We start from the raw sequence: 22,724 nt of genomic DNA on the forward strand, positions 1-22,724 counted from the left end.
AGACTCAATTCCAGGACATATCTTACAAATCTTTAAAAAAAACAAAACATTTGCAACTTTATTACCATATATAGAAATTTTGACTTGCAACTTATAAATCTGCTCATTTAAGAACTAATTGAAAAGATTAAGACATTTTCTTTGTTTTTTCTCTGGCAGATATGTGCCAGATCCAGCTCCTTAGAAACAGATTATGAGAAATAAATTATGTATAACTCAAACTGTAATTAATTTTTTTCATAGCAGATTCTTCAAAACACAGTTTGTGATTTTTGAGAAATTACGGTAATCAATTTATAAAATAAAAACAATGGGGATTTGTAGTTGACCCCCCCAGCTGCATTTCAGTGATTGTTTGGCTTTCAACCACACCTGCAATTGCAGATTATTGTTCAGTGACAGTAAATCTGCATGCTTCAGGAAAGGTTATACTCAGGGACGCACTATAGGGGAGAAAAGTTATGACAATTCTAAGGGCCCCTGACCAACAGGGGGCCCTCCACAATTAATTAATTTATTTTTTGTTCATAGAAATAAAAAAAATTGAGGCCCTGTCAATTATAAAATTAATCATATTGTATTTTCGAAGATTCTTTTTTGCAGTAAAAAATTAATGTTCCCACTCCCAGATCAAAAAACACACGTCCATATTTGCACTGAACTGGATCTTCATGAAATGGTTTGTTCCTGCTTGGAGCGCTTGACAGTGTTCAGCAGCAGTCAGTGGAAGACGCAAACGACTGTGGCTGTTACTATGCTGCTAAGAAAAATAATAAAGTCAAGTTTTCAAAAAAAAAAAATAGAGAGAGGGAGAGAGAGAAAAAGACAAGAGTGTCAATTTATAGCCCAGTTTTTCTCCAAGAGACAGGGGTAGACTGTGAGATTATCAACCATTTAGCATAATTAGCTTAGCTACTGATTGCCTCCATTTCACTAGCATTTAATGAATTAAGGAAAGAAATTACCAAGATATTCATATATTTAATGAATATTAAATATATTTTAATTTTCATTAAAATAAAATGACTCATCTGTTGTTAAGTGGTAAGTGTTTACCACTTAACAACAGATGAGTCAGTCAGCAGCAACTCTAATCTCTCCTGACCTGCCCTCTCCTAAGTGAAATTAAAGCTGCAGTATATAACTTTTATAAAAACATATATATTTTTTTCACATATTTGTTAAAACTGTCATTATGTTGTGACAGTATGGTATGAGAGATAATCTGTGAAAAATCTATTTCCTCTGCTTTCTCAAAGTGCTAGAAACAACCTGTCAGTGGCAAAAGAGTTTTAGTGCTGTCAATCACAATCTCATGTGGCTGCTCATCCTTCCTCCCCCTTGCTCTGTGCTATGCTGCAGCTAGCATAGGCTGTTGTAAATGCTTAGTCTAGTTAGCATAGCTGACAGCAGATAAACATTTTTCCTGAAATGATATGTTGTTTCTCCACCATTAGCACATTTAGCAGTGAGTGAATGAAGTTGATTGACAGCACTAAGACCCTCCTCCTGGTTCTGATTGGTTGTTTTGGCCAGAATGTTGCATTACTTTACCTAGCAATAGTAATTCAGGGAGGAGGTGGAGGAGATTGATTGTTTTCACAGATTATCTGTCTCATAACAAACCTTCACGACATGGTGACAGCTTTAACAAATATGGAGAAAACATATTTTGAGCATTTTTTGAGAAGTCTGGATTTCTTTATGTGTACTTTGCACGTTGCTTTGGACTGTTCCTCGTGGGGAGAGACATGTGAGTAGGCTAAAAATAGAAACAATTTAAGCAACCTACTGTACTTGCATACTGTATGTGGACTGTTGGATGTAAAACTCATTAGCAGTAAATATTGTGCTAATATCAGTATTGGACCAAAGAAAGCAAGACAGTTGCAAACCTTTAAAAATGTGACGCTTTTGATAGGTCAGATAGACTCAAAAAATTGTAACAGCAGCTGTGTGGGGGGGCCTAATTTAATTTTTTTGTCAGGGGGCCCAAGATTCCTGGCAGCACACCTGGTTATACTTAATACCTGATCTGAGCTATAGATGCATGAAGGTAAACAATTTACTGGCTCATAAAACCTACTGTAAAAGCATATATTGACCGTCTTTTCTCTGTCTGGGGGCTAATGCTGCCAGTAGACTTTGGCTGGTAGGCTGCAGCCTGTCTGACTGTGCACATGATGTAACTACTTTGTGGTTAGTTTGTAAATCTGACTAACATAATTGTATCTACATCTGTGCGATCATAAGTGACACTTATTGGCAGATCCCCCGTTGTGGATACTGGCCAAAGAAAATGCTGGCACAATGAACAGAATGTATATTTATATGATGTTTTGTGTCAACTGCAATGCACTCGACTGGATTCTGCGCTGAAGAAATTCAAGCCTAGAGTTTCAGGGAGTGAGGGGAAAAAACTGACACCCAGCCATAAACATTACAAAGAGGCTGACCTCAGACAAGCTGCCATAGTCATTAAAACCATGACCACTAACCAGCGTCTTAAAAAAAATGCAAGAGTTTGAAGATGAGCTCCCCCCCCCTTTTTTTCCACAGGAGATAGAAGCTCTGGATTTAAATTGGATAATTGTATATGCAAACACATTTACATACAGTGACATTAAACTGCCACTGTTAGTGAACCACCAGAAACCAAATTTAGATTTAAAGAGGTATAAAAAGCTCTGTGCGAACAGTAAGCATCCTTCCCAGCCACATAACTCCTCCAGTAACAGAGACATGCTTCGGGTTTATTGTCTGCACAGGAGCCGTCAGACGAGGCAACGTGGGGCCTAAGCATCTCCCGCATACCACAGAGGATACAAGTTTCCATCATACAGTTTATCCCTCAGGTGACAAATCTGCGCTCCACTCGGCGACAGAGATGAGCGCAGGCCGTCAGGATGGCTCTGTCAGATGGATGAGCATGGGAACTGTGTGTGCTGATGGCGGTCAGCGTTTGGGATGAGTGGTGTGGATGTCACTGGCAATGGAGTGGAATCTGAAATAAAATCAAACAAGCCTTAGGGCTGACTTTGAAAAAAAAGTCCATCAGGGTGTTACTCTGCAGAAAATTCTGCTGGCACAGTACTTTTCAACCCAAGTGGGGTGTGACAGCTCGCAACACTTTATGAATATATTATTTGATCCACCTGCCCTCGAGTAATGGAGCCATAATGCATTAAGAACTCCAGTGAGGCTGAAGACCCTGAGCAGTAAAACATTTGACCACTTCTCATATGAAATGACATTCAGGTCATGTGAGGACAGTGAAGCGGTGATGAGGTTAATATTACTGTTACTGGTAGCCAGAGGGAAGGAGAAAGAAGAAAATGAGAGGACGTAGAGTGAGTGCAATGCATTTCACTTTTTTGGCACATCAAATTACCTGCTCTGCAAAATGCAATGAAGAAGCAGCCCGCCCACTGCTAACAGCTTCTCTAATGGTGTTGCCTTTAAAACCTTTATCATTAATTCATTGCCAAGAAATTTCCAGAAGCAAGGGTTGGAGCTTTTGTTTTTAGCTGAACTGTGAACCAGAGCACTGGAGATCAGTGAAAGCCCAAAAACAGCTTTCTTTTGGAGGAAGTTGAAATAATAATAAAAAAGGAATTATAAAGTAATGAGCTGAAGTTTAATTTCAGACTATTCAGAATGATTATTTGCTGAGAAGGGAGCATGTAGGGTGGTAATGAATGCTGGCATTTTCCATTGTATTTTCTGTCAGAAGTGGATGGTTTGATTAAGCACATGGCACATTCGAGACTAGAATCTGAAATTACTTTCTGTACCACTTTACAAAAATTGTACATGAAGAAAAAAAAGTAATTTCTTTCACAGTATTTTTTCAAAGATATCACCACACCCCAACCATACGTTCGAAGACAACAATCCCAGTCACCTCTTATTTGGGTTCTATCCATCACAAACTCTTGTTTCCTCAAATGTAGAAGGTGAGCCACCATCGCACAAAAAAATCAGCTTCCAAATCAACACAATTAGGCATGGAGAGAAATGTGAGGCACGTCATCACATCTCAAGAGCTTCATTAGGGCTCGCAAAAAGACAAGAAAATGACAGACGGGACGCTGTGTGTGCAGATTTGGGAGGAGCCTGAGCAGGTGTACTTAGCAAACCAGTTACTATGGAACCTAGGCAGAGCTTGTCCTAGATAATACAATATCGCTGGGCTTATTGTTGACTGCAGGGGTTACAAAAAGGAGCAGAATGACCTGTTAATGTCAGACGCAGACAATGTTTGGCTTTGTTTACCAGTGATTTGACCTCAGTGGCATCATAATGTCTACCACCATAAACGAAAGGTTTTTCCATCCAGTAGGTTTGGACAATAATAGAGTTCAGTTAGGGTGTAACAACAATGCAACATTAGTGCTTTATGTACAGTCTTTAAAAATTGCATCAAATTTGTTATTAGCCTTAAGCAACCAAGTTATAATTATGATAAATTTGTGTTAACTTCCTGGTCAAAATTCACTATGAACCTATTCCTTCTGTGAAGGTGTGTTACTTTTTCAAGTATCAGCCTATCATCGAAAGATGAGACTCCAGTTAGTAATGGTTAAGTATAGTCACCAACATGTTGGCTCCCCAGTTAGTCTACTTAGCTGCCATTGCACGACTATTTCCTGGTATCTAAACAATCAGATTGTTTGAATAGTTTCTATGACGTCTTTAGTCAGAGATAGATCCCTTACTTGTAATAGAAAGACATCATGTCACAGTTAGGCTATCTGCAGTGCTTCTCAATTCCAGTCCTCAGGCCCCTCTGCTCTGCATGTTTTATATGTGCCTCTATTCCAGAACAGCTGATTCAAATGATTGCATGACCATCAAGTACTGCAGAAGCCTAATAATCACCCACAGATACAATCCAGGTGTGTGGCAAAAGGGAAACACCTAAAACATGCAGGCAGGGGGCGTGAGGACTGGAATTGAGTAAGACTGAGCTATAGTCAAATTAGTCAAATAAACAAGTCTTCAGAGCAGAGGAAGACTAGGTGCTACCTAGGTAGGTAATTTTAGGCATTTAAACCTACTCAATGTGAAATTATTCTAATTTGCGGGGTAAACTTCAGTATTATTGAATATTAAACATTTACATCTAAGTTTGTCTACTTTTTCAACCACACAAGGTCGGTACTATGGCACAATATTTCGCTGCTGGCTGTATGAATCTACATAATTAGCTGCAACTCATCAGTCCACCTTAACAACTGGTTTTACACTCACTGGTTTTGTCTTCACAAAAACGCAGTTTCTTGATACAAGAGCACAAACTGTAGGTTGAGAGCATGTTCTGTCATGTCTTGCCTCAATCAAGGATATGAAAGTCAAAAATACATTCTCCATATCCAAATTCTTTCAAGTCGAACAGGGTAAAAATTTAAATTTTGTGCCAGGCTGTCATTCTTGCTGAGGCATAGTCTCATAGTTCTTTGGTAATTATCCAAACAGACTAACAATCAGATGATTGGGGCTCAGGAAACAGCTTCCAGCTTACCAACAGTCTTTTTCCAAAGCATTTGTGGTTAGTTGCTACAAGCTGGCAAAACAGCTTAGAAAGGGAGTCCATTTGGCTAAAAAGGGTTAGGGTCATTTCTTTACTTTTCTCCAAACTCACCTATTTTTACTAAAAGGCGAGGAAACGGGCAATGGTTACTTCACATAGTAGAAACATCAATCAACTAGAAACATCAATATTTCTAGTCTATCCCTTTAAAGTAATTTTAATAACAGAACCTTAGTAAATTGTGCAAGCCTAATTCTTCATCACAATGGGGTTTTTAATCACCATTACAAACTTACCATCAGAGGTCTAAAATTAAAGGATTACAGTGCAAGCAAAAACCTGAATATGTTAGCAAAATGTAAAAAAAATAAAATAAAAAAATGTGGCAGAAGTGGCAAATTACACAGAAGAAATGAAAATAATGAATTGTGTTTCACCACCAGCTTCTCTCCACTTCTGCTACAAAACCATCTCTGGATTGGATCAGTAGTTGGAAAGTTTGCCACCAGCTGTGACCCCAGCTGGCATTTGATGAGTCTAATGCACTGGTAGGTCAATATCGAACAGGAAGCCTTTTACTCCAATATCATGAATCTCAAAACCAAGCCTTTACCTTTTTATCGTTTGCTTAGATCAACATGTTCTCTGATGGAATTTGAGTGGGGGGTTGGGGAAGCATGTGGTGCATCTTTAATGTAACAATCAATGGCTCTCCAGGGAGTTATTGAATACCTTAGATTGCTGGAGTACTTTAGGAAGATTCAGCAGCTTATAGAAAATTGAGTACAGCCAAGTCTATGACCCAATAAAGTTTAACTACGACTAAGACTCAATGATTGGCTTTTTATTAATTTTCCAATTAAAATAAGTAATAGTCTAAAGAGTTGAAGACTTTCCGATGTTTGAAGGAGTAGGACAAAACCTAAAAGAGTCAGAAATGAGAGGCAATAATGTAGTTTGATATGGATCCCGCTGAAAACAATCCATAGTTTCAAATTGCTTCCAGATGCTCAGTTGCTTTGCATATTTTGGCCCTATTTTGCCATTCTTTCAATCTTAGGGCTTCCTATTAGTTCTCATCTGCCAAGCCACCACCCAATGCATTTCTGAGACTGACTGCACCACTGGAAACTTTGGGTACTTTTGTCTTTTATTTTTAAAAAAAAGAAAGAAAAAAAGGCACAGCTGAACCACAGTTTATGCTCTGTATCAAATGCCTGAAAAAACACCAAAAACAAAATACAATCTTCACACTGCTCAACTTTATAGCAAAACCTGGCTGTTTCTTCTAAGACAGTGAACACATCTCCAGAGTGAGGATTTTGTAATTTCATGGCAATTCAATTACACATAAGGCTGAGAATCCAAACAGGATCCAAGGTATGTTGTGAACAGTTTCATCCCTACAGCTGTTCAACAAACGTCATAGAAGTTTTGTGCAAAACCTCAGCAGAGTGTGGTGATGGGACGTGCACCCTGAAATGCAGTTCACATGCTACACGCTGATACAGACAGCTGTGATGGAGTCCAATGGGACATGCTGGATGTGGAAATGTTAGTAGGCTTCATGAAATCTACCAGTAATGGAGGACACAGGGCACATTTTCTATGAAATACACAATGCTAGTACTATAAGATGCTAGAGACAGCTTAAACCATCTGTCTTATAATCATTGCACCTTTATTTTGAAATAAAAATGAAATCATGATAAATTGAAGACATGTGTAACACTGACTGCTCTCGCACAAGATAGGATGTCTCTTCTGCTTCTAGCAAAAATAATAATTTATCACAAAAAGGGTTCTTCAGGCTCCTGTAAAAATCTGAGCTTTTCTTCCGTTCAAATATTGTTTTAAACGCACGTTACTATGAACAACACTTGTAGGAATTGGTCTATGTTTATGGAAAAAAAATAATGTTTATGAGAAAAAGAGATTTACTAGAATTCTCTTTACTGAGCTTTATTTGCACAGATCCCTCTGTTCCACAACCTGGAGGGTTTTAGTGTAGCAGTTGATTTTCAGTGATGCAGAGACTGCTCTGTAACCTTAGGCTGTTAGGAGGAACATTGTTTTATCTGCAAAAACATTTCATTGTTTTAGCAGTTACATTCTCAAATTGTCAAGAAAGTTGAAAGATTGAATGATTGAATTTGTTAAAAATCATTATCAGGGGGTCGGAGCTTTACAGGATGTGTGATGGGAAAATCAGTCTAAAAAAATGCGTACGTTTATATTGGTCTAGAATTTTCTAGCATTGACTTGTTTTGTTTGTGCGATACTAAGCCGGAGCAAACGTCACTGTAGGACAATTGGGAAACAGTATTGGGGATTAAAAGAGCATCAGTGGAAAAATAATTGACCTGAAATCTTTAAGCTGAGGCTACAACAAGCATTCAAAACTAATAAGTCATGAATAATAAAAAAAAAAATGAATGAATGCTACTGTATTATATAACCAATTATGTACAGACATGCTTAAAAAAACACAGCCAGATGATCTACCTGTCACACCGAGTCTGTGCTCTTTTCTGCTTTTGTTTTCAGCAAACGAAGACTGACAGTGCAGTAAAACAAAGTTCTGCTCCACACAGCGTTAACAAAGATGTGTAAAACAGCCTTCAAGATTTTCATTTTCTCTCTTGGACCTCTCAGGGATGTTTTCATTCAGACCTCCAGACCACCGGAAGGCTACCACCAGGAGAAAACCCTTTCACTGCTCTCATAACAGACATGGAGGGGAAAGGAAAGACATCCTCATGATCGCGATATGCTGTCAACTAACATTAAAGCGCACAACAGACATGTACAGCCTCCTGGAAACATCTGTGGATTTGTGGAGGATTGTCAGGGAGGAAGGATAAACAACATGCTTTCAAGCATCTCAAACCTCTATAACCAGAGCCCGTGTAATGCATAAATCACAAGGTTGTGGTTGTGGATCAAAGAGGACCAAGCGTTGCATGGTGCAAGTTGCAGGAAGTACATGAGCCAAAAGAAAAACTAACTTTCTTCAAGAAGAAAGTGGAGCATGAGGAACACTGAAGAGAAAAAACAAACGTGCAGCTAATTGAGACGTTTATTTCAAAGACATGCTTCAGCGATAACTTGAGCTCAGAAAAACTTGAGAAGGTAGAATAATGGTCGCAAACAAAGTGGAGCAGAGAAGAAAACATGCAAATGGGGGAAACAAGAGAGCTAGAAGAGAAAAATCCCTGACAAAGGCAACAGAACACAGTGAGAACACAGCGGTGCCGAGCACAACACACCAGAACAGGCTGTAATTGTGTTGTGCGGGACTGACCCCAGCGCATCCCAGCAGGCACTGCATGATGAATGGGCCTGGCATGACTACATCCCACACATCACCCTCCTTCCTCCACCTACCTCCTCCTCCTCCTCACATGCTCTTTTCTCTTTCTCGCTTCCCTGTCACCACTATTAGCCCTCCTTCTGTCCCTCCCTTCTCTCTCTCCTCATCGCCCCCAAAAACCACACTCCATTCAGCCGCTGCCATCCCGCAAGATTAATTTGCATTCAGGGCACTTAGTCCTCGTATTGTGTTCTGACACAATGACATATTACAGTGCATGGCACACCTATTAAACATATAGTCTAGCATGAAGAACAATGCTTTTTTTCCCCTTTTTCCTGCGAGATATTATGATGGAGTACAAATGTGTAGAGGGAGAAGCATGCCGGGGTACGGCTTGATTGGTTAAGAACACAGAGCGGCTGACACGGGAGTCGCTGCAGAATCATTACAGGAACAGTTAGATAACCTCGATTAATGATTCACTAGAGCCAAACTAATAAAGTGGGTCAGACTGTGTGTTGGCAGTGGTAGCGAGTGCGCAGAGACCTTCAGGTTAGGGCCCCGTGTGAAGAACAGCAGCAGCGAGATAGAGCTAGTAAAGGAAAATTAAAGAGGGAGAGAAAAGCAATAGAAGTGTTGGTGTAGCTCGACTCTAGACCCTGAGGAATGAGACAGTAATGCAGTGGAAATGGGCTTTTTCCTCTATCTTTGCACACTCCCATTCTCCTTCCACTGATCCATCGTGCCAAAGTCCATAGGGAGTGAAAGAAAATAGGGAGGGGGGTGAGACGAAATTTAATTTGCTACACTGTCTCTAGCTATCACCCACTATGCCTGGGGGCCCGAAAAGAAATAGATTCTGGAATTTAAAAGAAAGAAAAAGTTGAGCGAAATAGGGAAATAAAAACAGGGGCATTTGGAGACAATGGCACAGAGGGTGGCTGGGAGAAATGAGAGCGGAGTTTAAGAGGAGTGGGGGGTAAGTAGGTAGGAGGAGAGTTATGTAGGCCAGATATTAACTGTGTGGTTATCATAAACCGGCTCTGAGGCCCGGCCATCTGGGGAGGCCATGGGGTTGTTCAAACAATCACATCAGCGTGGAGGACAGTTGCCGCTCCTCACAATGCAACGATCAAACTGAGAGGTAGCTGGGGGGTTAACAAGCCATTACTTCACCCTGTTGCTCTCCCAGGGGGGGAGGCGCAGGATGGAGCTCTGTTGGTTCTTCAAACCCCACAGCGCACCTTCAGGCTGTTAGTTGACAAAGAGGAGCTTAGTGGATGGACGGCAGCACAGAGGCCTCTGTTGGGGAGAAAAGAAAGAAGTAAGGGCGTTGACTATAGAGACAGTCGTGGATTATATTCGAGTCCCATTACTTGCCTCTAGCTTTTCACTACCTGTCACACAAGCACTCGGAGAACTAAAACAGTAAAGCCGCAGTCTTTCCGACTTCAAAAGGCTGCTTTACTGTGGTAGATGAGCAGCAAAGCAGAATAAAGGGAGAAAAGAAAGAGGAATGTTAAAAGAAAAAAAATGCTATCGCTTTAGCAATGTGTTGTGGAATATTAACATGAATTTCAGTGTCAGGATTAAGAACAGAGCTGAACATTTGCTGGTGTCTATCTGCAGTGGTCATTGGGTCAGAGGCGCGGACCCCAACAGTAGTGTTTTTGGACTGTGTGTGGAATCTGGAGAGAACCAACACATGTACAGGGGAGAACATGCAAGTTCCATGCAGAAAGAACTCAACTTTTTTTGTTGCAACTGCGTCACCCGAAGCTACTTTCTCATTGTTCTTAAACTTGAATGAAAACCATCTAAACTGGTAAAAAAGTAATCACAAAAGTTATTTTTCCCCCCTGTAACAATAAACAATCTAATAATTACCCACCTCAAATAGCCACAGAGTTAGGTTGTGGGATTACAGAATGAATTAGTTTATCCGATCTCTGAATCACTTCCACAGCTTCACCTCAGCCCATTGAGATCCAATAAGCCCAGGTTGGGCTGCAGCTGAGAGTTGGGGGGTCATTACCAAGAGAAAACAAACACAGACCTTTGGCTGGGCTCACACAGCCTGGTCCAGACACCTGTGTTCCATTCACAGCTTATATCCGGCCACTTAACACTTCACAGAGGGGGTAGACTGCTGTTTGTATTTGCAGGCTTGTACTGCTCACTGAAGTTCCTCTGGTTAAGCTTTGCACGGCCTAAGAACTCCTCTGTAAGGACAGGAAGGTTCTGCTGTTGGGTTCTTTCACCCGACTGTCACGACGGACCCCACTTGTAGCTGCCCCTCTGAATAAAAGTGTTCGAAACCTGGCAAAGCGACTCTCATTCATCCTGCTGTTGTCTTTCAAAGTCTCCAGTCTTTCTTCTGCCCCATCTGTCCCTGTACTGACCTCCAGGTTGCCAGCACCTGTCCCGCAGAGACAGGGGCAAGCACTGCACAAACATTAGCACACACACACACACCAGTACCACCCAGGCTGGATGAGACAGCATTGTTGCGGATCACTGGAGGGGTGCGCTTCAAGCTGCCAGAACCTCGATCCTGGGGTCTGCACTTCTTTCCACCCCAGCAACTCAAGCTAGAAAGCGGGTAAGTCATCAGCTTAGGTCCATTTGCTCATGAAATACACTAATCTAAAATGGAGATGATCCATATCTCTGGCTAAGCACTTATCTTTGCAACACAACAATTAGGTTAGATTGAAGGCTGAGCTCTTCATATGTATTAATATCCATTTATATCCCAGGATGACTCCCACTGTTCACAAACCAACCTCGCTCAGAAACAACAGCCGACTGGACATCAACCAGCTAGCTGGTGCTTTGGCCCAAAGAGGCAAGAGAGAGGGGAAGAAAGGGTGAGTGAGAGAAATTCAGCTACATATTTACAGCCCTGGTGGGACCGTAAAAACACTCGCAGATGAGAAACTGAGTGAGGTCAGAGACATGCATGTTTTTAAACAAGCGCAGTTGTCCTGCAGACAATCAGTTTCTGTCATCGCAGGCTAACAAAGGAAATCCGAAACCCCTGCTTGACCTTTGCGTAGGCGTCCGCTCCTGGCTTTCTTCTGAGTATCACTGCGAACTAACTGCCAGGTAAACACTGAGCGTCAATTTCCACCAAAGCAGCATCCGTTCATATCGGAGAGCTCTTTAAAGCCTCAGGATAAAGAGTCAAACAATGCAAAACTGCAAAATAGGAAGACTGGTCACACTCTCACTTCTCACTAAACCAGGTACAGTTCTTGGAATCCAATAACTTTACAAACACTGAAATGCATCCTTTTATCACATACTCCACAGTGTGCCTTTGAGACTATTGAAGACTATAACAAAAAGTTACATTCAGCAGCTGCATTTTGTGGTGCTGTGTAATCCCTAAGAACAATGTTTGACCCAATTCATTAAAATCACAGAGGTTAAAACTGTGTAATAAAGCACTTCTTGGTGTACAAGAATACAATACAAGAGTTTAGTTCAAAGACCTGCCTCATTACAAGTTATTAAGAAAATAATCTATTTTGCTTATTGATAAAGACATGTAAACAAGGATACCGTAATAAGATGTGCTGGTAGTTCTTTATACATTTTCTTCATTGATTAAGCCATAAAAGCTGAATTTCCACAGAAACTGTATTTTTTGCAGCTTTCATTTTTTGTGGCATATTGGGACACCATTTTTTTCATGTCTCTATTAGAGAATCTCTAAATATAGAGCATGTCACAACATTTATTTCCTCTTTACTAGAAAATATTTCATCTAAAAAAATCCATTGGTATACTCTACAATGAACAGTCCAGTTACAGTGAACCAGATTTTTTTCCCCTTTAAATAAAACATGTATTTCACATCTTTAGATCAACCTAAAAAAAAACATTATAAAGCAAAAAATGACTACCACAAATATATTAAAACTGCACCAATCATAAAACTGGCTGTTCCTGGCCAATATACATATTTTTTATACTAAAATTCAAGTTAAGCCTTCCTGCCATAAGTGGTTATTTATTTTTTATCAAGAACAGAGCTGACTTCACCAAACCTGTGTGAGGAAAGTTTTCATTTTTATTTCTGTTCCCTTTTCTGATTTTCTGGGGGGGATTTTATTTGTTTTTTCCCCCTCCAGACCGTAATCAAATGTGACATTTGTTGAAGGGTTAATTCTCTAGTAAGCCTTAAGGTGTAACAGAGCAGGAGTGTACGCCGCAGCGGATAAAGAACCTGATGAAGTCCAACCTTGGACACAACACATTGTTCGTTACTGATTTTATTCAAAGTACCATGTAAAATAAAAGCATTGTAAATATTTTATCACATACTCCACAGTGTGCCTTTGATCACTTTTATGGCCAGTTGCTCATTGAACATGTGAGACCCTCTTTTTTTTAATAGAAGAGGAATGGCTCATGAACTAATTGTCCGGGACACTGAAAGCATTAAAGGGTGCACCGATGTAAAATTATAAGGACGTTACTGCACTTTCAAACGCCTTGCCTCCCAGGTTTTACAGATATGTTTTTCAAAGAAGACAAAATTATTTACATTTGACACTGTTAGTCATCTTATCTTAGCAATTTGCGTAGCATGCATGGCTAGAATAATTAAAATTGCACTTTTTACATGTATCCGTTAGAGAATGTAGATTCTTCTGAGATTTCAAAAACCTGCCAACGTTTTCAAACCATGCAGTTTTCACAACAGACAGCTTAAAAACTCAACTAAAAAGAAAAACCCTCAAAAGTCACAAACAGAACAACTTTGCTATATCTATATCAGCCTTGATGTTATCTGTGGAAGGTCTTGCTCTCTATGCCCTGAATATCTTGACATGTTCTAAAATAGTTTCTTTTTACATACGGTTTTATTTTAAAACACCTAAGACAGAGTCAACTAACAATGAGTCTTTTTCCTCCCAGTAATATGTTCCACAATGAAGAGTGTTGCCAGGACCAGGAAGTGAATGGTTTATTCGCCAATTGGAAAAAAGAACCTGAAAAATTATATGCTTTCAGTCACCAGCCTATTTCTCAGTGCATCTCTAATTTTTGTATTTTCTGCAATCAAACAAGAGCCATAACAACTTCAACTGTTTTCCAGCTGATCGGTGGATCAACATTAATAAGATTAAAAACTACATCCAGATTACTTTAGTTTAGTTAAAACTCACTTGCTTTTAAACTTTGATTCTCGTGTGTGCAGGATCGCATTTTTTTAGTGTGAGTTTTTCCAGCATCCTATTTGGAATAACACTGCATTCAGCTTGAGGCGTGGACAGGAAAGGTTGCACACAGTTTGAAGCTGGGTAAGAACATATGTGTGGTATTTGCACTCGGCCGAGGCCACCAGACAACTGCATAAACACAGAAAGGCCCCTCCACCGATCTTCTCCCCATGTTCAGTTCACTGAACTTTAGGTCTGATAATATGAGGTTCAAGTCCAACACGCAGTGGTGGAAAATATTTGCTCATCCACTGCTACAACTACATTATCAAAGCTTCCTTTCCCACAAAGTGGAAAATCTGCACCCAATATGCGACTTGTATAATGCTCGCCAAAATAAAAGCTAGGGAAATCTTTATTCAAGCATCTCTCAGATAAACATCTCCGACTCTGCGTCTGAAAAAAGGACCCTTCCAAACAGCTAGAAGGACAAAGGAAAAAAAAAAAAAAAAAGAATCTAATCGGATTCATTGAATGATGGTACTTACGATGAGGACGGGGTTAGAATATCCTGCAGTGGAGTGGTGTGTTCCCATTACCGCATCTCTCCATCTCTGAAAATGGCTTCATTAACAGGGCTCACAGCCGAGAGCTCCCTAGCCGAGCTCATGAACGCGCAGTAGCCCGAGGGTCTGTTGGAATGGCTGAGGTGAAGTCCATTAACACCCGACAGCTTGTTTTTTTGACCGCTAAATAAAATGGGGCGTTTTTTTTCTTCTTTTTTTTTCCTGTCTCGCTGTAAAAATAGCCTTTAGCTCAAGAGCAAAGAAAACTCTGCTCGAAGCACAGAATTATATGTGAAATGGTGACATAAAACCAGGTGAAGCTATAAAGTGCAGTGATGTGGCTTCTTTTTGTTATTCACCTGACATCACTGGCTGGAGAAATACTGATCAATGTGGCTGCCACTAAGGGCCTCATTTAAACAAAATGGAGGCTAATGCGGTAAAGAAATATTGAAAATAGCGCACCTTAATGGGTGACATAATGCACCTAACAATGCTGAGGGGGAATGGATGTGATAAGCTGAGCTGCTGTATTCACCAGATCCTCTTCTGACAAACATTAATCCATATCTCACATAACCTCTCCTGGCACATTTCCTGATCTCTGAAGCAACGAGAGCTGGCCAACTGTGAGCCCCATGACATAGTGCTTACTTTCCCAGCACTTAAGCTCTAGTCATGTGGCACCTGATGAAACGCTACACCCCGGTCACCATTATTGGTCTGGATACAGGAGCCCATGGAATGTATCAGATTCCTGCCTCAGGGAGGGGATATGCACCTTGGAAACATGGTCCCATCTCCAACAGCTAGCCTGTCAAAATCCACACCTCTTTCTGTCTTGCTTCCATTCACCAAAATGACACCACAGGGCAGCTAGATTTAATCTGCCTCATCACCCAGTTGTCATGCTTTTTTCCCCCCCGTTCTTCATCTCCATCCTTAACGTTATGGCAAAGCTGCTAAAACATTATACTATGCCTTTCATTTGATTTACAAGTCCCTTTAATATGATGCCACAAAAACTGGTGGAGTGGCCAGTTTTCACCATGAAGTACCACATTGTTGTTGCTTTCCCGGATGTTGCTGCGCACTGCCGGTTAGCTGGCAAGGGGAGAAAAAGAAATGTAAGTTTGGAAGAAGAAGCTCTTTAAAATGAAACTAAACTTCATTTTCTACGACATGATGAGAAGTTTAGTTTATACAAGCTTTGAGAGAATGAGAGCAAGCATGACTTTCGAGCAGATAACAGGAAGGCTAAGGAGAGTACAGCTAAGTCTGTCACAACAAGCAATAATTCAACTGATCAAATGATAAATTAAAACCAGCTCAATAATTTCCATTTGCATGACTGTTTATCTTGAGTGTCTCTCTATCAAAGACTGGATGACAAAAAGATTAAGTCTGGTGCATTGATCTCAACTAGTCCATGTTTATTTACAGAGATTTCAGTATCCATTTTATGTGTTGTTTTGTTTATTCATTTTGGATGTTTAAAATATCTTCCAGTTCCAATGTTAAATTTTCATTAGAAATTAAACTGTATTGACCTTTGACAGGGCGTACATGCATTAACATGCCATTACCATTACGTTACTTGAAATTGATCTCAAAATAGCAACATTACTATTTATCACAATAACTTCTGGGACAATTTATTGTCCAGCAAAATTAGTTATTGTGACAGGCCTAAGTACAGCAAAGTTGCTTTGTTGTTTTATTCTTTTGACTTTTTAACTACTGTCATGAAGAATGCTGGATTTCCAGTTAAGGAGCTGCGTCCTCCAGCATCTACACACAGAGATTGTTGATCTAGCAATCAAAACTGAAATAATCACAACGATTAGATGCCAAAGCCAGTTTAACAAGTCAACTCAGCAACCACTGTAATAATAAATCATATTTCAGCAATACACACACACAGTGTGAGAATGCCTTTGCTGCTAACGCAAATAATTAATGAGCACTCACAGCACGAAGGCTACGGACAAAATATATTCTAAATGCAAATGTTCTTACAGCTCCAGAATCGGCTAAGATCTGTAACAGCAGGTCAAAGCTTCACGAGAAACCAGCTCATCAGAAAATGGCAACAGGATTCTGAACAGTGCATCTCTGATTAACAATATGAATAATTGTAGACTTCATGTTTCAATAAAATTTAATCACACAATATGATACATTCCTGTTTTATACCTTTGTGTAAATATCAATATAATATCATAATTGCATTTTTACTTAAAGTTGTTATTAGTTGCTCCGGTTCTAAAATGTACCCTTTGCTCATCTGCTGAAGGAAGCTCACAATGACTGAAAACTACTTTGCTCTCTGGTGCAACAATGGCAGAGCATATCTCCCCTTCTCCAGAGAGCAACAGTTATGCCACGCTGTACTCTGGCCCATAGTATGGAGTATCTGTGAGTCACTGGCCTGCGTAATTCAGTCTAGGGAATTATGACAGTGGAAAATCATTTCCCTGGGCCACGGATAGGAGGCCACAGCTAATCGTTCAGTAATCTGATCTGCCCGCATACTGCGGCGTTCAGCCTCGCCGTTAGCCTGGCCAGCCGGTCACACATGTGGACACCCCCCTTAGAGCCTGCCAACTGTCTAGTGGAGACTAGCACCATTCAAAAAAAAAAAAAAAAAGACAACTCTCCAGGTTTTCCTGAGGATTACAGATGCTATCGGATCATTGGCTAATACTGGGTTTTGCTGAGCTGTTTGAAATGTATTTACTCCTCTGCACCCCTCACGACTGTTAAGCCCATGCTCAGGAACTGAAATACAAGCTGCTTCACAGGGAACAATATTACAGCCTGCCTCTTGCATTCTGGTAGATTAATCCAAGAGTTTGATTTTTAATGAGGAAACATCTAAGTTTGTCTGTCAAACAGCGGGATATTTTGGGAGAGCTTCCAGTTGTAGATACTACTATCTAGCAGAGCAAGAAGTGTTGTAGTAGTATATGAATAAGACCCATCGGAGAGGAGTAGCGAGGCACAAAGCTGCACTTATACCCAGCAGAGAAGACGAAGGAGGGGGTTCAAGTTTTGGATAGATGCCTGGCTTTAGCCACACTCTGTAGAGAGGTCTGCTCCCCACACACTGAGAGTGCCTACAAGGGGCAGTGACATGGAAAAATACAAGAGCTGGCATGTTGTGGGCCCTGTAGCTCCCAACAATTACTCTGCTTAGCATTAAATGTGATGGTAGAATTACTGCACCTGCACGCGATTAAACTGACATCCTGATGTGGAGATAACAATGACAGACATTTTTTTTTTATTCTGCTTCCCTTTCAGCAGCAACAAAACATCAATTTCTTGTCATGTCTACAAAGTCTGACAGCCTGTATGTTTAGGTAAGACGGTGCAACTCAATTGCATCACATCGCGGGTCTATCCAAGTAAAAAACATGCCAATATATGATCGAATGCTTGCAGCAGCGGCAGTGGCAGCCTTCATCAACTAATAGCGCCAGACCACAGCATGCTTGGCAGCCAGCGGGAGCAGTCAGATGGAGGTTTAGAACGACCAGACAAACAGTTGGCACGAATAAACAGACCACAACTTGAGATTCGGCTCTCTGCAAATTTGACAAACGAATGACAGTAATCTCCAAATGGAATAAGCCCACATGCCCCCCCCCGTCTCCATCCCGCTCAATCCCCTCCAGCCCCAACACTAACAAATACAGGGAGGAGCATGTGATATACGACACATGGCTGGAGGATAACAATAATGTGAAACACTGATCAAATAATAAATCTTTTGAAACCAGAGGGACGAGCACGTCGTGGTTGCAAGAATTTGCTCTGCTGCTGAAGGCGAAAACGCAGGGAAAAGTCCTTGTGACTTTGCCAAATACATTTTGAGCGCGAGTCATTCTTCTTCAGTAATCTCTTACTCACTTGGGTGCGCGCGTTTGCATGCGCATACACCCCCAAGGCAAAAGATTTCAAGCAGGTCTGGACGGCCCTTTTTTTTCCTCCTACAGAGCAGAGTCAAGTGTTTGTAGTGTTTAACAAATGCAGCTCTAGGTGGAGGCAAACATTTGCTCCTACTTTAGACCACAAAAAAGCCATACAGCAGGTATTTATCAACCTGTAGAGACACAGACGGAAAGAGATTGCAATAAACATATTAAAACTGGATTTGTTTTTTGGGTTTTCTTTTGAGAAACAACACTACTTTCAAAAAAAAAAGAAAAAGAAAAACTCATGCAGGGGAATCATGTTCTATAAACAGCATTTATGTCTGATTTTGCCTTGCTCATATACAGGGAATTTAACTGAAACTCAATCTCAATAATTATAATCCTAAGTAATAAATGTGTAAAAGTTCTCAAAGTTCATAATTCATCTATAAGACTATTCAGCAGCACAGAGTTGGTGGGTACGCTGTAATCCACATGTTATTCCAGGAGTAATCGGATAGTTTGTTCATTCTTTTACTAATAGAAATTAGAGATACACCAATCAGTCTGCTTTTTCTTTTATATTTTTAGTGTATGTATTTATAACTAATGTCTGTGTACTGTGAGCACATGAAATTGAAATCAGAAATTCCTTGTCTTTTTCCCCCCCCACACAATCATGGCCAATAAATCAGGTTCTGAAAAATCTGATATTTGGCTTCCTATTTATTAAATGCATCAAAACTAACAACTGGAGGCATTTTCGGTTAATGAATACATTAATCAACCCCGTGTGGCCTGATGCAGCCGAGACCAGATAAAGATTAGAGACACATGCTCTCATGCTTGTAATTCCTTCCTTTTCTGTGGGATCGGAAACTTTCTCAATCAAAAAATCTGCAGCACATTCTTCTCCCATTTATTTGTCACAGTTTAAAAAAAAAATCTATATACGGTATCGACCGGGAAACTCGAATCAACGCATCTCCACAAAAAAGAAAAAAAAAAAAAATTTGATATGTGAGCACATTTTAGCTCTAATCATGTTTCTTTTTCACTTTCATTAAATCCATTAAAAACTTTATTGACTAATCTATTTTTAGTCAATAAACACATCCACCACCAACAATACCTCAATGTCTGTCTATTTATTTATTTTTTGTGTGTGATAAAAACAAGAAAGATTGATACTCTAATGGTGCCAATATTATAACAATTATTATAACAATTGATGGTTGGATCCAAAACTACCATCTCATTTGTCACATAATCTACGGGATTTTTTTTTCTCCTTGTAGATGTCACAATCCTTAGAAGGAGAAAAACAATTGATTTATAAACGGTGCTGTTCTACAACTCAAAACAAGCAAACACTGATTTGAAAGGCAATACTAGAAATGAATGATTATCTTGAAGTGTTGGATTGTATGATCTTGGTATTATTTGGGAGTTATGATAATCCTTTGAATTAAATATTGTGTTCTGACATAAGACCCTGTTAAAAATGCAGCCAACATCCCTTCTGTTATCACAGTTGATAATTGAGCCTAATGGAAAGTTACAGCACTCATTGCATTCCTTTTCTAATCTTTTGTCCACCTCTTTCATTTGCAGGCTAACTGGATGTTAATATGAACACAAAGCAGTTTCTCCACCTATATGGTTACACTATGTCTCGGATTCCTAGCCCTAACTTGAGTCGAGCAGATAACGCTGTACACGTCCAGGCTGCAACAAAGTTACAAAAACAAGTTGCTCGGGTGTCGCTTTGCTTTGCCCGGGCTGCACTACGGGGACTCGACTCCATAAAGGAATTCCGACGATAAATCACAGAGCACAGCAGCCGGACGCGCAGCTCTATCCCGGGGCACAGACACTTCGACCAGACGAAAGCGTCAACAATAACGCTAGCTTCCACCGGATCACGCTGCCCGACGAGGCAAACGGAAAGCCGCGCCGAGCCTCCACCGTGCCGCCGGGGCTTTGTGTTTGCAGCCGGGAGAGTCGGGCCGAAAAAAGCTGGCCTCATCTCCGTCTGCGCCAGACACGAGCCCCGGCCTCTGAGACGGAGCGACGGAGCTTCTCCGTGCTGTAGCAGCCAAACAGGAGCAACCCCGATCGGGCTCGCCTTGTGCGTCGATGTACTCACCTTGTTTAAGTAGATTTTACTCCGGGCGGGAGGTGGCTTGGTTGAATACGGCTTTAGAGCACGCTGGGAGCAGGTCGTCGCTTCGGCTCGCTGTCGGCTGTGTTGTGGAAGCGGCACAGTGGCGGTCTCGGCCGGGAGAGATCGGGAAATGTGAGAAAGCCCCTCTCTTTCTGCAGCTCTGAGCACCGGCAGTAGCCCATAACTGTCTTCAGGAGGCGCCAGCGCGGCACATTTTTCCTTTCATACGCGCATGCAAGCACACTGAAGTCCTCAGGAGCACTGGGCTTATCTGCATCCGCTCCTCGTCACTGCTCAGATTATTGGGGCCTGGACGTGCTGTGTGTCCTACTATTGTGGGAAAGCATTCATCGCAAATGAATTCTGGAATTACCCCCAACGTTTTGGGGGTTTTTTTGTTGTTTTTTTTACATTTGTGTTTCTCTTGAAAGTGCGTTAATATACAGACTAAGTCAGGGGCGCCACCAGAAAGTTTCAAAGGGGGCTACCAATACTTTGTATGTCAGCAAAATTTTCATAAATCTAGTTTATCGATGTAACTTTATATCTGTTTTTTTGTTGTTGTTGTTGTTGTTTTTGTTTGCTTTGTTTTCACAATGTACTTTTTTGCAAGCAGACTATAATTTGTAAACAAAGCCATGCGAGGTGACGACCATTGCTTCTTCGGGACAGAAATGACGGGTGCGGGAGAGAGCACATTCCTGGAAAAAAACAAACTCTGAAAGTCCTATTGTCTGAATTTCTGTTGTCCACATTTGTGCCGTAATTACAACTGCAATGGCATTTTGAATGTCAAGAGGAGCTCGTTGAGTGCAGGATTTGCAATGTGATATATCTAATGTTGGAACAGTGCCAGCAAATGTGTTCTGCTAGCTGAATGAGACGAGATGCTCTGCATGTCCTGACCCACAACACGCTGGCAGCAGCATCGCTAAGCAGAAAACCAAGGATGAGGTACGATTTCAGCACAACCAGGTCATGCAGTGGTTGTGCTAGCAACACTGAAGGGCTCCTTTTTACCATAGTTTTATTTTTCCTGTAGATGGTTCAGTGTGTATTTGGAAGCGGACCGAGACCACTTCAAAAAATGGGTTTTGGTCCATTTTCGTAGAGTTAGAATGTCATTTAATTACAACGAACAGTGCTTTTATTCAGCTGAAAGTTCATGTTCATGACTGCAGAATATGAATTCATCATTAAAAACAATGACGGAAAATATTATATGATTCGAAAAAGGAAAAAGATATATATATTTTTTTTTCTTCAAGTCATAGCAACTTTCAGCTGAGCAGAAACAAAAACTGGCATGATTATTTTGGGACATAAAGAGGAACAAGCAAGAGTCAGTGCATAGTTGCAGTTATTGCAGCTACTACTGAACAGGCCCAAACTCTGTGTCTTCATAAGTCTGCCTGAAAAGTCGATGGGACAGCTGCAGCTGATCCAGAACACTGCCCCGGTTCTAAGGTCCTTACACTGGCTCCCTGTAGCTCAGAAAATAGACTTTAAATTCACTGAATGGCTTATGACCAAAATACATTAAAGACCTGTTGTCATTATATCGACATTCCAGATCACTCAGGCCTTCTGAGTCAAGTCTACTTTGCATCCCCAGAATTGGATCTATACACAAAGAAGCAGCATTTAGCCTTTATGCTATAATATTCTGGAACAAACTTAAAGAAAACTGCAAAATTGCTGAACTCTGAGTTCCTTTAAATAGCATGTACTTATTTATTGCTCTTCCTTATTTTGCTACTGTAATGTAATGTTTTTTTTTGTTTGTACATGGTCTAATGTTTTTATAGATAAAGCCCTATTGCTGAAATGTGTTATACAAATAAACCTCACTTAAAAAAATGAACACAAGGTTCTAAAATACCTAAACAACAAACCTTGTGACTAAAGAGGTGTGTGTTTTTCATTATTAAGAGATTAAGTCCCAGACAAAGTCTTCCTTGAAAACAGCTCTGGCTGTCTCATCCATGTCACATGACACTTTGGAGAGCATCACATGACTTTTGGAGAAGGCAATTCCCAGGACTTTT

General features: G+C 40.6%; 1 protein-coding gene across 1 annotated transcript in view; it reads right to left on the reverse strand.

Moving 5' to 3' along the window:
- ndst1 (N-deacetylase and N-sulfotransferase 1) overlaps nucleotides 1–22,481 on the reverse strand; it is a 67,913-nt gene extending 45,432 nt beyond the window's left edge. Inside the window, exon 1 of the mRNA XM_005795305.2 lies at nucleotides 20,659–22,481. The gene's annotated coding sequence lies outside the window, so the exon portion shown is untranslated. The remainder of the gene's footprint in view (nucleotides 1–20,658) is intronic.
- Nucleotides 22,482–22,724: the final 243 nt, after the last annotated feature.

Source organism: Xiphophorus maculatus, chromosome 23, assembly GCF_002775205.1.
Source record: "Xiphophorus maculatus strain JP 163 A chromosome 23, X_maculatus-5.0-male, whole genome shotgun sequence".
Taxonomy (NCBI): Eukaryota; Metazoa; Chordata; class Actinopteri; order Cyprinodontiformes; family Poeciliidae; genus Xiphophorus; species Xiphophorus maculatus.